Source organism: Ranitomeya variabilis, chromosome 6 (genome assembly GCF_051348905.1).
Source record: "Ranitomeya variabilis isolate aRanVar5 chromosome 6, aRanVar5.hap1, whole genome shotgun sequence".
Lineage (NCBI taxonomy): Eukaryota > Metazoa > Chordata > Amphibia > Anura > Dendrobatidae > Ranitomeya > Ranitomeya variabilis.
In genome coordinates, this window is record NC_135237.1 from 155,910,150 (window position 1) to 155,923,387 (window position 13,238).

Here is a 13,238-nt window from a genome sequence, read left to right on the forward strand (position 1 = left end):
GGCCTCCATAACACTTCAGCAGTGCCACAGGCTGATCGTCTCCATGCCACAACGCATTGATGCAGTAATTGATGCAAAAGTTACCCCGACCAAGTATTGAGTGCATTTACTGAACCTACATTTCAGTAGGTCAACATTTCGGATTTTAAAATCATTTTTGAAGCTGATGTTATAAAGTATTCTAATTTACAGAGATAATGACTTTTGGGTGTTCATTGGCTGTAAGCCATAATCAACAGTAACAGAAATAAATACTTGAAATAGATCACTCTGTTTGTAATGACTCTATATAATGAGTTTCACTTTTTCTATTGAAGAACTGAAATAAATAATTTTTTTTTAAAGAATATATAGCACAACTTTATTGAGTGGACAGAACATTAACATTCACTCCATGTTTTGTGGTTCATGCGAGTTCCCAGTCACCATTGTCAAAATAAATATATGAATGAATGCCACCAAATCGTCATATACAGCATAAAGTATACTTATCATCACATCAGAGAAAAAGGCTGTGCCATATTCTGATCAGTGCAGGGAAATAATGTCGCATCCACAAGCAATAACAGCCCAGGACTATTATTAGGCATGTAAACACTGACCCTGCAAGATATTTGATGGTATCAAGTTTATTGGATTCTAACATTGCCTTTAGTGCTTCTGGCAGATGCGGTACTGTATAAGGTGCGCGTCTCTGACTGGGGAGCACCTAGATAGAGCAGCACGGAAAGGATGTCGGTGCCAGTTCCCCCCTAGCATCACTCCCCCTTAGTGATGCACTAATTAGAAGACCCCCAGCCGGCCAGTGGTCACTGGAGGGGTCCTACGGCCACTCCTACAGGGGTTAAATCCAGGTGTCCGGCCGGGAACTTTCTCTTTTCCTCCCGGCGGACACCTGGAAGCTTTTGTCCCACCCTCCCTCCCTTTTTAAAGGCTAAAGATGGTACTAACCTGCGGGATGATGTAAATTTGTAAATGCTATTGTAATATTTTACGTAAAAAAAAAAAAAAAAAAAAATTATATTCGTATGTGATATAACTAACCCTAGTAACCTTTATTAAGTCACAGCGGAAGAAGCGGAGGAGGGCAAAGGTCGTAGCCGCTTTTTGGGCCAATTCCCCTGTCGATCACGGACAGGAGCTCGGCGCGAGCGCCCGTTACGATATGTAATTGCCCTTTCTCTGCTTATTTAATTAATAAAACTGTGACCGACCTGTTCAACCCACCTAGGACTGTGTGTGTTTCATTACGGGAGTGATGGGAGGGGGAAGGCACTGGTTACGTCACCCAGGTCTCCACAGTCTACTTCTGTGGCAATCTTCCTTTTGGTTTGAGTCAGTGCTCTATCTTGTTGGGAATGTATTTCTAATATTTCTGTACAATGTTCCGTTCATTCTCGGCATACATTTCTTTTACTCTGTTTTTCTCCAAATTAAAAACTAGTTTATTTGCGCAAACTTTGGTAATTTCATCAATTGACTGCTTCAGTTTCTCTAGCTCACTCTTTAGTCTCTCGTTTTCTGTTCTAAGAGCTGTAAATTCACTTTTCTCCCAGATGATCATGTCCTTTTTTGCAGAGGCTACGTGTGACATGACCTGCTGAACAATGATAATCTGCTGTACTTTGGATATCATATCCTGATATGAGGTCCATATTGGTATTCATGATTTTAAGCAAAGCTAACACAATCATCCTGGACTGTTGAGTTGTAAACCCTCGGGCCTCCAGGATTTGAACAACTGCATGAGTGTCAAAGTAGAGTCTCTTTCCCACGGCTGAAAATGCTGTCCTCTTATGTGTGCGCTCGACTGATATACGTGACACATTACAAGCTCCACTGCGCAATCTCCGGACCACTATGGCTTGCATACACTTCACATAGGACTGTGTACAACATCTGTAGCTCAGCATAGTGAGGGGCAGCTCCAGCGGCCAGAATGCGTCCGGTCACCAGCACATAGCCCTGCCCTCTGCCGGTGCAGCTCCTGGCCGACATGTCTATGTGTTACTCGTAACATAGTAAGTCACCAAATCCCAGCCATAAATTAACTTTTTGATATTTTTCATTTTGTGAGAAGCACCTGTAAGTCTTTAGGTATGCTCTTTTCTATGTTCTTTAAGTGCAACACTTAATCTTGTTCATATTAACCCTAAGTCAGACGCATCTCTGAGAGCAGGTTAGAAAATCGCCTATTATATCTAGTTATCTCAATTTCAGGGCTCTAAAAGTAAGCAGTGACCTTCATAGGGATGTATTAAAAGAGAGCATACATAATCAGATGCAAAAAAATGAATAACTATAAAAGTAAAAATAATTGTACCAAAATTTCGCAACCACCACCAAATAGTTTCTAGCTTTCAGGAAATAACTATTACTAAACATTAAAATTAGGTAAGCAACTTAATTCCTTGGCACTTGGATGCTACTGGAGTCAGGTTCTCTCAGATTCAGATGTTAAAAGATCAGCAGAACAAACACATTGGCAGAGAAAATAACAAGGTTGGCAGATCATATTATGTCACATATTATAGAGATATAGAGATTATTACTTGGGTCAATTCTAAAAGAAACCCCTCTTATTTCTAAGGAAACCCTACAAAATACACACATGTTGCATTAGTCAGTCATAAAACGGATAAAATAAACAATTGTAATTGGAAAACCCCCAGAAAGTACAAATCTTCAAAAGTGAAAATCTTCAGAAGCCATGGAGGTCACAATTACTCTCCGCAAGGACAGTGGTAAAACTGAGTGGGGTTGGTTTCAAGCAACACCTGAAGTTAGGAAGGTACTGGGAGGGGTGGCATCCCCTGCTACCTTCGGTTGGAAGGGGAAACAAAAACGTGTGGGCTGTGTCTGTCAGTAAAATTGAAGGCTAGAAACTGAGCTGACAAGAAGTCAAGTTGTTAGGATTGATTTTGAATGACATCAAGCAGATCACATTGTATTGTAATATATGCGAACTAAAGAAATAATGCTCTTAAAATGTCATTAAAAATGAATTTTTCTTTCTTTTTCACATAAATGCTTTTTTTTTAAATGATTATGTTGCCGTAGATATAAAAAAAAGAAAGATAATGGCCTGCACTCTGTCCTAATTCGAGGTGCTGGTGTAATGGGCCGGATGACCCTGAGTCCATAAAGTAGAAATTCACCGCACAATCTGAGGATTTTCAAGTGATACAAGAAAAAAACGTTTATTGGTGAGAACAAAAAACAGAAAGTGGCAGAGCGCAGAAAAAATTCTGAGCGACTATATAATTAAGTGACGTTTCAGCAGGCACGAGGCGCTGCCACCACAACCTTAAAGCATATCGCTTTCTCTCTGAGGACTATACAGCCCATTGTACATATCACCACAACCAGGGAGGCTTCCCTATAAAGTGTACATCCACCACCAAGACAACATTGACGACGTATTGAATAAGACTTGGGATAGGTCGAAACGTCACTCAATTATATAGTCGCTCGGAATTTTTTCTGTGCTCTGCCACTTTCTACTGTTTTTTTGTTCTCACCAGTAAATGTTTTTTTCTTTCATTATGTGAAAATCCTCAGAATGTGCGGTGAATTTCTACTTTGTAGATATCGAAAAGGCACTAACAAAGTTTTCGGTGCACAAAATATTAAAATATTTTTAACTACGAAGTAGGAAACAAGTGTTAAAAAACATAATTGAATGACATACTGATGGTAAAGTTTACACTCTAAAAGAGAAAGGGGGAAGGAAACAGTATGTTGATTGTAAATGCTACATACAGTCATGGCCGAAAGTGTTGGCACCCTTGAAAATGTTCCTGAAAATGTGGCAAGTAACAGGTTTGGGCAATATGAAAATCATACTTGAAACCAGATAACAACTTGAAAAGTTTGCTCAATCACTGCATTGTGTCTGTGTGTCGAACACTAAGCATTGAGAACTTGTAACCTTAAGGTTGTTGATATTTTTCAACAATTTTGATTCTCAAGTCCATCTCCAAAGATCTTCATGTTCCTTTGTCCATGGTGCACCACATAATCAAGTAGTTTACAACCCAAGGCACTGTAGCTAATCTCACTGGATCTGGGCAGTAGAGAAAAAATTGTTGAAAGATTGGAGCACAGGATGGTGGATAAGCAGCCCCAGTCAAGTTTCAAATTCAAGCTGCCATGCTGGCTCTGGGTGCATCAGTGTCAGCGCAAACTATCTGTTGACATTGGAATGAAATGAAACACTATGGCAGGAGGCCAAGGCGGACTCCATTGCTGACATAAGAGACATAAAAATGCTAGACTGCAATTTGCCAAAATGTACGTGAGTCAAAATCTTTCTGGGAAAGCGTCTTATGGACTGAGGAGACTAAGAACTGTTTTGTAAAGTACATCACTCTGTTTACATAAAACTGAATGATGATTGCAAAGAAAAGAACACGGTACCTACAGTCAAATATGGTAGAGGTTCAAAGATGTTTTGGGATTGCTTTGTTCAAGGCATCATGAAATCTGAAGACTACCAAAGAAGTTTGGGTCCCATTGTAGTGCCCAGCCTCAGAAAGATGAGTTTGCATCCTAGATCATGGGTCTTCTAGCAGGATAATGACCCCAAACAAACTTCAAAAAGCACCCAGAAATGGATGGCAGCAAAGCTCTGGAGAGTTCTGGAATGGCCAGCAGTGAGTCTGGATCTAAATCCCGGTGAACATCTGAGGAAAGATCTTTTAACCCCTTAGTGACAGAGCCAATTTGGTACTTAATGACCGAGCCAATTTTTACAATTCTGACCACTGTCACTTTAAGAGGTTATAACTCTGGAACGCTTTATCGGATCCAGCTGATTCTGAGATAGTTTTTTCGTGACATATTGTACTTCAAGTTATTGGTAATATTTCTTCGATATTACTTGCGATTATTTATGAAAAAAATGGAAATATGGCGAAAATTTTTAAAATTTTGCAATTTTCAAACGTTGTATTTTTATGCCCTTAAATCAGAGAGATATGTCACGAAAAATAGTTAAAAAATAACATTACCCACATGTCTACTTTACATCAGCACAATTTTGGAAACAACATTTTTTTTGTTTGGGAGTTATAAGGGTTAAAAGTTGACCAGCAATTTCTCATTTTTACAAAACCATGTTTTTTTTAGGGACCACATCATTTTTGAAGTCATTTTGAGGGGTCTATATGATAGAAAATAACCAAGTGTGACACCATTCTAAAAACTGCACCCCTCAAGCTGCTCAAAACCACATTCAAGAAGTTTATTAACCCTTTACGTACTTCACAGGAACTGAAACAATGTGGAAGAAAAAAATGAACATTTAACTTTTTTTTGCAAACATTTTACTTCAGAACCATTTTTTTTAATTTTCACAAGTGTAAAAACAGAAATTTAACCACAAATTTTTTTGTGAAATTTCTCCTGAGTACGCCGATACCCCATATGTGGAGGTAAACCACTGTTTGGGCGCACCGCAGAGCTTGGAAGAGAAGGAGTGCCGTTTGACTGTTTCAATGCAGAATTGGCTGGAATTGAGATCGGATGCCATGTCGCGTTTGGAGAGCCCCTAATGTGCCTAAACAGTGGAAACCCCCCACAAGTGACACCATTTTGGAAACTAGACCCCTTAAGGAACTTATCTAGATGTGTGGTGAGCACTTTGAACCCCCAAGTGCTTCACAGAAGTTTATAACGTAGAGCCGTGAAAATAAAAAAATCGCATTCTTTCTACAAAAATGATCTTTTTGCCTCCAAATTTTTATTTTACCAAGGATAACAGGAGAAAATGGACCCCAGAAGTTGTTGTACAATTTGTCCTGAGTACACCGACACCCCATATGTGGGGGTAAACCACTGTTTGGGCGCATGGCTGAGCTCGGAAGCAAAGGAGCGCCATTTGACTTTTCAATGCAAAATTGACTGGAATTAAGATCGGACGCCATGTCGCGTTTGGAGAGCCCCTGATGTGCCTAGACAGTAGAAACCCCCCAAAAGTGACCCCATTTTGGAAACTAGACCCCCCATGGAACTTATCTAGATGTGTAGTGAGAACTTTGAATGCCCAAATGCATCACAGAAGTTTATAATGCAGAGTCGTGAAAATAAAAAATATTTTTTTTTAACAAAAAAGATTTTTTAGCCCCCAAGTTTTTATTTTCACAAGGGTAACAAAAGAAATTGGACCCCAAATTTGTTGTGCAATTTGTCCTGAGTATGCTGGTACCCCATATGTGGGGGTAAACCACTGTTTGGGCGCATGGCTGAGCTCGGAAGGGAAGGAGCGCCGTTTTGGAATGCAGACTTTGATAGAATTGTCTGCGGGCGTTATGTTGCGTTTGCAGACCCCTAATGTACCTAAACAGTAGAAACCCCCAACAAGTGACCCCATTTTGGAAAATAGACCCCCCAAGGAACTTATCTAGATATGTGGTGAGAACTTTGAATGCCCAAGTGCTTCACAGAAGTTTATAATGCAGAGTAGTGAAAATAAAAAATATATTTTTTTCCCACAAAAAAGATTATTTAGCCCCCAAATTTTTATTTTCACAAGGGTAACAAGAGAAATTGGACCCCAAAAGTTGTTGTCCAATTTGTCCTGAGTATGCTGGTACCCAATATGTGGGGGTAAACTACTGTTTGGGCGCACGGCAGAGCTCGGAAGGGAAGGAGCGCCATTTTGGAATGCAGGCTTTTGATAGAATGGTCTGCGGGCATTATGTTGCGTTTGCAGAGCCACTGATGTACCTAAACAGTAGAACCCCCCCACAAGTGACCCCATTTTGGAAACTAGACCCCCCAAGGAACTTATCTAGATATGTGGTGAGAACTTTGAATGCCCAGGTGCTTCACAGAAGTTTATAATGCAGAGTAGTGAAAATAGAAAATAATTTTTTTTTCCACAAAAAAGATTTTTTAGCCCCCAAGTTTTTATTTTCACAAGGGTAACAAGAGAAATTGTATGCCAATATTTGTTCTCCAATTTGTCCTGAGTATGCTGGTACCCCATATGTGGGGGTAAACCACTGTTTGGGCACACGGCAGAGCTCGGAAGAGAAGGAGCGCCATTTTGGAGTTCAGACTTTGATAGAATTGTCTGTGGGTGTTATGTTGCGTTTGCAGAGCCCCTGATGTACCTAAACAGTAGAAACCCCCCACAAGTGACCAAATTTTGGAAACTAGACCCCCTAAGGAACTTATCTAGATATGTGGTGAGAACTTTGAATGCTCAAGTGCTTCAGAGAAGTTTATAATGCAGAGTAGTGAAAATAAAAAAAATATTTTTTTTTCCCACAAAAAAGATTTTTAGCCCCCAAGTTTTTATTTTCACAAGGGTAACAGGAGAAATTGGACCCCAAAAGTTGTCCAATTTATCCTGAGTACGCTGATGCCCCATATGTGGGGGTAAACCACTGTTTGGGCGCACGGCAGAGTTCAGAAGGGAGGGAGCACCATTTGACTTTTTTAGAGCAAAATTGGCTGTCGTGTTTGGAGACCCCCTGATGTACCTAAACAGTGGAAACCCCCCAATTCTAACTCCAACTCTAACTCCAACACACCCCTAACCCTAATCTCAACCCGATCCATAATCCTAATCACAACCCTAACGATAATGACAACCCTAACCCCAAAACAGCGCTAATCTCAACCCTTACCATAACCCTAATCAAAACCCTAAATCCAACACACCCCTAACCCTAATCTCAACCCTAACCTCAAACCTAACCCTAATCCCAATACACCCCTAACCCTAATCCCAACCCTAACCTTAACCCTAATCCCAACCCTAAATCTAATCCCAACCCTTATCCCAAACGTAACCCTAATCCCAAACGTAACCCTAATACCAACCCTAATCCAAACCCTAACCCTAATCCCAACTCTAACCCTAACTTTAGCCCCAGCCCTAACCCTAACTTTAGCCCCAACCCTAACCATAACTTTAGCCCCAACCCTAACCCTAAATTTAACCCTAACCCTAGCCCTAACTTTAGCCCCAACCCTAACCCTAAGGTTACTTTCACACTTGCGTCGTGTGGCATCCGTCGCAATCCGTCGTTTTGGACAAAAAACAGATCCTGCAAATGTGCCCACAGGATGCCTTTTTTGCCCATAGACTTGTATTACCGACGGATGGCCACACGTCGCGTCCATCGTGCACTGGATCCGTTGTGTTTTGGCGGACCGTCGTCACAAAAAAAGTTCAATGTAACCTTTTTTTTTGTACGTCACGTCCGCCATTTCCACGCATGCGTGGCCGGCCATAACTCTGCCCCCTCCTCCCCAGGACATAGACTGGGCAGCGGGTGCATTGAAAAACTGCATCCGCTGCCCACGTTGTGCACAATTTTCACAACGTGCGTCGGTACGTCGGGCCAACGCATTGCGACCGCCCCGTACCGACGCAACTGTGAAAGAATCCTAAGGCTACTTTCACACTAGCGTCGTACTCGGCCCATCGCAGTGTGTCGGGCCGATGTACCGACGCTAACATTGTAAGCGCCGCACAACGGGTGCAGCGGATGCTGTTTTTTCAATGCATCCGCTGCCCCATTGTGAGGTGGGGGGGGCGCAGTTCCGGCCGCGCATGCGCGGTCGGAAATGGCGGACACGTCGCACAAAAAAAGTTACATGTAGCGTTTTTTGTGCTAACGGTCCGCCAAAGCACGACGCATCCGTCGCACGACGGATGCAACGTGTGGCAATCCGTCGCAATGTGTCGCTAATGCAAGTCAATGGAGAAAAAACGCATCCTGCAAGCACTTTTGCAGGATGCGTTTTTTTCTCCAACGACGCATTGCGACGGAAGCCAAAAAACGCTAGTGTGAAAGTAGCCTAACCCTAGCCCTAACCCTAAATTTAGCCCTAACCCTAAATTTAGCCCCAACCCTAACCCTAGCCCTAACCCTAACCCTAATTTTAGCCCCAACTCGTCTCTCCTGCCGGCCGGCAGATGGCAGCAGATGGCGGGCGCACACTGCGCATGCGCCCGCCATTTTCTTTCCCGAGGAAGAAGCCGGCCGGCAAGAGGAGACGCAGGAGGACCCAGGGACACTGGGTGAGTATGATAGGGTCCCCGAATCCCCCTATTTCTCTGTCCTCTGATGTGCGATCACATCAGAGGACAGAGAATTACAGATCGCTTTTTTTTTTTTTGCGGTCGCCGATAAACAGTTAATTACCGGCGATCGCAAAACAGGGGTTGGTAAAAACCGACCCCGATCATGTTCTTTGGGGTCTCGGCTACCCCCGGCAGCCGAGACCCCAAAGATCTTCCGGGTGCCGGGCGGCGGTCGCACTGCGCATGCGCCCGCCAATTTTCCCGGAAAAAAGATGGCGGCGCCCATCTGGAGCCACGAGGAGCACCGGGGGAGGTAGGTGAGTATTGGGGGGCTATTGGGGGCCATCGGGGACACTATTTCTCTGTCCTCCGATGTGCGATCACATCGGAGGACAGAGAAATTAAATGGCAAATCACGTTTTTTTTTGTTGTTGTTGCGACCGCCGGTAAACGGTTAATTACCGGCGATCACAACTCGGGGGTCAGTAAAAACCCCCCGAATCATGTTCTCTGGGGTCTCGGCTACCCTCGGCAACCGAGACCCCAGAGAAAATCCGACTCTGTGGGGCGCTATTCACTTTTTCCACAGCTGTGGTTTAAGTACCCTTAGCGGCCGCCGTTAAAAAGCGTATCGGCGGTCGTTAAGGGGTTAAAAAAATTGCTGTTGGGATACGGTACCCTTCAAATATGAGAGACCTGGGGCAGTTTGCAAAAGAAGAGTGGTCAAAAATTCCAGCTGAGAGTTGTAAGAAGCTTGTTGATGTTTATTGGAAGTGATAGATTTCAGTTATTTATTCCAAAGGAAGTTCAACAAATATTAAGTTGAGGGTGTCAACAATTTTGTCTTGCCCAGTGTTGAAGTTTTGTTGAAATTGTGTCCAATTTTGCTTTTTTCAGGGTTTTTTGTTCCAATACACACAAATGAAATAAACATGTATAATAAAACATGTAATTGCAATAATTTTCTGGGAGAAATACCTTCATTTTCTGGAACAATTTCAAGGGTGCCAACACTTTCAGCCGTGACTTTATATCGCAGTTAGTGGTAAAACGTTATTGTAGGTGAAAGCTCTTTTTTGATTTACAGGTTAATCTTGAAAGTGTTGAAGAGTTTAATCACTTGAAGTATCTAGTAGTTACAAACTATGGGAAATGCACTAGAGAGATCTTGGAATAAGGAGGTAGTGGAATATTAAATTGGAGGCGTACTGTATAGGTAACAGTTTAAAGACTGCTTTGTAAATCATTGTTAATATTTTTAACTGAACTCTTTGGCTCTGGAAGATCATGTTTACTGACAGATAAAAACTTATGATATATTTAATGACATCAAACTCAACATAATTGATAAGTGCTAAGCAGATTCTGGCAAGTCAAATAAAATCATGGGATGGATTAATTGAGGCGTAGATGATCATGACAAAAACATAGATTTGCTTTTATACAAAAATAAGTAATGGAGAATTAACCAAAGTGTTAAAGTGGTTGTCAGGTCAAAACCGATTACGTCTGCAGTCACTGTGTGTCACTGCAGACTTACAAATCCCCGAGTGCATGCCTTGTGCGTGGCAGAGGATTTCCAGTTTCAGACCTGGGATTGGAGGTTATGTGCGAGTAATACATTACATACCCCTTGCCAGTTGGTGCGGCCTCGCTCTATACACTCATATGAAGACGAGGCCGCACCCTGAACAATGAAGCAGACAGTCAGTGGGCATGTCCGACTACCGGGCGCGGCCTCACTCCCTACAGGTCTATGGAGCAAGGCCGCGCCAACTGTCCAGAGGTAAGTATAACTCATCCATATCCTCCATTCCCGGGTCTGAAATCTGCAGATCCCCCACAGCACACAGTGCATGCGCTGGGAAGATTCATAAGTCTCACACAGTGACTGCAGACTTATCAGTTTTGACTGGACATACACTTTAAGAAAACAGAGTGAGCAAGACATTGCGCACAGCATATTTCCCCAATAAATTAAAGGGAACCTGTCCCCCCCTCAGGCGTTTGTAACTAAAAGAGCCACCTTGTGCAGCACAAATGCTGCATTCTGACAAGGTGGCTCTTTTAGTTATGATGCCTGCACACGCTGAAATAAGGTGGGTGACAGGTTCCTGAGGTGGGTGACAGGTTCCCTTTAACATGAATTTGTGTCTATTGCAGATTGTCAGAAATGGAAGCTCAATTGTTTAAGCTAATAGCAATTGATAAATATACAACTTTATCAAATGATATATGAACTGTAGTTCAGAGTGTAATTTTATTCGTAGTGTATACTCTGTAGATACTTTGTGTGGTAGTGTCAGAGTCGGAGTGGCTCACCAGGACATCGGAAAATTCTCTGGTGGGCTTTGGCAGCCTCTGAGCAGGATGCAGATGAGGCCTGCTGGTGTCAACTGAATGTGCATCCTTGGACGCACATTCATTGAAATGTATTGCCCGGTCGCCGTCGCAATAGGCTGCTGACTTAACAGAGGCAGACTTGTGTGCACCCGTTGCAGGCAGCTTATGACAGTGATGTCTCCGGCGTATGATGTCACTCTCCTGCTCCACCTGCGATGGGCGCACTCACGTCAGCCGATTGCCTCTGTTTGGTCAGTAGTCATGTTAACATGAGTGCGCTAGATATAAGAAGAGGATACCGCGTGGGTGGCGCAGGGAGTAAAGACAGGTGAGGGATATTTTTCTTTTTTTCCTCTTTCTATTGTCACTGTGGATGCAGCATGATCCTGGGGCCAAGCCAAGCACCTAGGACACACAGCATGGATAAGGGACATAGGCCACCTATGTCTCTTGGCCCCGGGCTAGGCCCCCTTGCCTTTGCTAGGCCCCTTGACTAGGCCTCCTGGCCAGGCCTCCTAGGTCCTCCGGCCGTGTCCCCAGGGTCTCTTCGCCCTTGCCGTTCTCCTTAAGTTCCTTGTACCTTGCTGCTCAACCTATCATAGGGCCCAGCAATTTAGGGGACTCAGCCAGGGCCAATGGACAATGGTGGGGTCAGTATGAAGGACTTAAAAGAAACCTGTCAGGTTCCCAATGCCCTCCAACCCAGCAGCATTCACTTATTTATGAGTAAACCAGCTCTGTATTGCATTTATTTTGTCCCTGTTTCCTATACTAATGAGGGCTTCGATGGGGTGTTAGTTGTCCCAGACTAGTCGGCCCTCTCTCCATCTTCTCACGGGCTTCAGAAGCGCACTGCGCATATCCGGAAGTTCAAAAGATAGCTTCCGGACATGTGCAGTGCGCCTCTGAAGCTAGGAAGCGTACACCTGACTGCAGAGGTGCAGTGATGCTTCCAAAATGTGCGGCGCATGTGCACGAGATTTGCAGTGGCTGGCGATGCCAACAAGTCCTGCAAATTATGTTATCACAACAACAAGGTTATGATAACCTGGAAAGAGGGCTGACTAGTCAGGGACAGCTAACACCCCATCGGCTAGTCAAAGCCCTCATTAGCATAGGAAATGAGGGCAATATTAATGCTTTTATTAAAACCTCCTTTTAACATTGCTGGTTGGGCAGGAAGTTTAAAAATCAACCAAACTAGGTATAAGGCAGGAAGTTTACTCATAAATAAGTGAATTCTTCTGGGTTGGAGGGTTCTCTTTAATTTCCGTATGGGGGCCAGAATGAGCAACATAAATTAATAATGTATGGTGTCAAGTGGGGGACATTATTACTGCTGTATTATAATTTACTTTTTAGGAGACTTTTTCCATGGAAGGAACTTTGGTCCACTCCTCTTTGCAGATCCTCTAAATCAGAGGTCCCCAACTCCAGTCCTCAAGGCCCACCAACAGGTCATGTTTTCAGGATTTCCTTAGTCCTGCCCAGGTGGTAATTGCAACACCTGTGCAACACAAAGGAAATCCTGAAAACATGATCTGTTGGTGGGCCTTGAGGACTGGAGTTGGGGACCTCTGCTCTAAATCATTAAGATTTTGAGGCTATCGCTTGGCAACCCAGAGTTTCAACTCCCTCCATAAGTTTTCAATTGGATTAAAGTCTGGTGACTGGCTAGGCCACTCCATGACCTTAATGTGTTTCTTTTTGAGCCACTCCTTTTTTGCCTTGGCTGTATTTTTTGGGTCATTGTCTTGCTGGAAGACCCAGCCACTACCCATTTTTAAAAGTCCTGGCGGAGGGAAGGAGGTTGTCGCTTAGAATTTTATGGTACATGGCTCCATCCATACTC

At 43.3% G+C, this 13,238-nt stretch overlaps 1 protein-coding gene and 1 pseudogene across 11 annotated transcripts in view; one reads left to right on the forward strand and one right to left on the reverse strand.

The window, feature by feature from the left end:
- The window catches only part of TPK1 (thiamin pyrophosphokinase 1), an 854,031-nt gene that overhangs the window by 112,767 nt on the left and 728,026 nt on the right, over positions 1 to 13,238 (forward strand). The window lies entirely within an intron of this gene.
- LOC143782077 (mitochondrial calcium uniporter regulator 1 pseudogene) lies at positions 500 to 1,913 on the reverse strand (annotated as a pseudogene).